The sequence below is a fragment of the Lepus europaeus genome, chromosome 6, assembly GCF_033115175.1.
Source record: "Lepus europaeus isolate LE1 chromosome 6, mLepTim1.pri, whole genome shotgun sequence".
NCBI lineage: Eukaryota > Metazoa > Chordata > Mammalia > Lagomorpha > Leporidae > Lepus > Lepus europaeus.
The window spans coordinates 60,112,081-60,113,874 of NC_084832.1; positions in this window are offsets into that span (position 1 = coordinate 60,112,081).

The window sequence follows — 1,794 nt, forward strand, 5'->3', positions numbered from 1 at the left end:
AAGGGTGTTGTATTTTATCAAAAGCTTTCTCTGTGTCTATTGAGAGAATCATATGGTTTTTCTTTAGTCTGTTAATGTAGTGTATTACGTTGATTGTTTTGCGAATGTTGAACCATCCCTGCATACCAGGGATAAATCCCACTTGGTCTGGGTGGATGATCTTTCTGATGTGTTGCTGCATTCTATTGGCCAGAATTTTATTGAGTATTTTTGCATCTATGTTCATCAGGGATATTGGTCTGTAATTCTCTTTCAATGTTGCATCTTTTTCTGGCTGAGGAATTAAGGTGATGGTGGCTTCATAGAAAGAATTTGGGAGGATTCCCTCTTTTTCGATTGCTCTGAATAGTTTGAGAAGAATTGGAGTAAGTAAGTTCTTCTCCAAATGTCTGGTAGAACTCAGCAGTGAATCCATCTGGCCCTGGGCTTTTCTTTGTTGGGAGGGCCTTTATTACTGTTTCAATTTCTGTGTCAGTTATGGGTCTGTTTAGGTTTTCTATGTCTTCCTGGCTCAATTTAGGTAGGTTGTATGTGTCCAAGAATCTGTCCATTTCTGATAGATTTCCCTGTTTGCTGGCATACAAGTCCTTGTAGTAATTTCTGATGATTCTTTTTATTTCTCTGGTGTCTGTTACGTTTCCCTTTTCATCTCTGATCCTATTGATTTGGGTCTTTTCTCTTTTTTTAGTTAGTTGGGCCAGTGGGGTGTCGATTTTGTTTATTTTTTCAAAAACCAGCTCCTCGTTTGGCTGATTTTTTTGTAATTTTTTTGGATTCAATCCTGTTGATTTCTTCTTTGATTTTAATTATTTCCCTTCTCCTACTGGGTTTGGGTTTGGTTTGCTGCAGATTTTCTAGATCCTTGAGATGACTTGAAAGCTCATCTATTTGGTGCCTTTCCAATTTCTTGATGTAGGCACCTATTGATATAAACTTTCCTCTTAACACTGCTTTTGTTGTATCCCATAGGTTTTGGTATGTTGTGCTGTTATCCTCATTTACTTCCAGAAAATTTTTGATTTCTCTTTTAATTTCTTCTATGACCCATTGTTCATTCAGGAGCATGTTGTTCAATCTCCATGTGTTTGCACGTGCTCTAGGGATTCCTGAGTTGCTAATTTCCAATTTCATTCCTTTGTGGTCTGAGAAGCTGCATGGTATGATTCTAATTCTTTTGAATTTGCTGAGACTTGCTTTATGGCCTAGTATGTGGTCAATCCTAGAGAAGGTTCCATGTACTGCTGAGAAGAATGTAAAGTCCTTAGATGTAGGATGAAATATTCTGTAGATGTCTGTTAGATCCATTTGGGCTATAGTGTCATTTAAATCTACTGTCTCCTTGTTGATCTTCTGTCCTGTTGATCTGTCTATCTCTGAGAGTGGAGTATTGAAGTCCCCCAGTACTATTGTATTGGTGTCTAAGTCTCCCTTTAAGTCCCTTAACAAGTCTTTTAAATAAGCTGGTGCCCTGTAATTAGGTGCATATACATTGATAATCGTTATATCTTCCTGTTGAATGGATCCCTTAATCATTATATAGTGCCCCTCTTTGTCTCTCCTAACAGTTTTTGTGGTAAAGTTTATGTTGTCCAATATTAAGATGGCTACGCCCGCTCTTTTTTCATTTCTGTTGGCATGGTATATCTTTTTCCAGCCTTTCACTTTCAGCCTGTATGGATCATTGTTGGAAAGATGAGTTTCTTGTAAGCAGCAAAAAGATGGGTTTTGTTCCTTAACCCAATCAGCCAATCGGTGTCTTTTAACTGGACAGTTCAAGCCATTAACATTCAATGT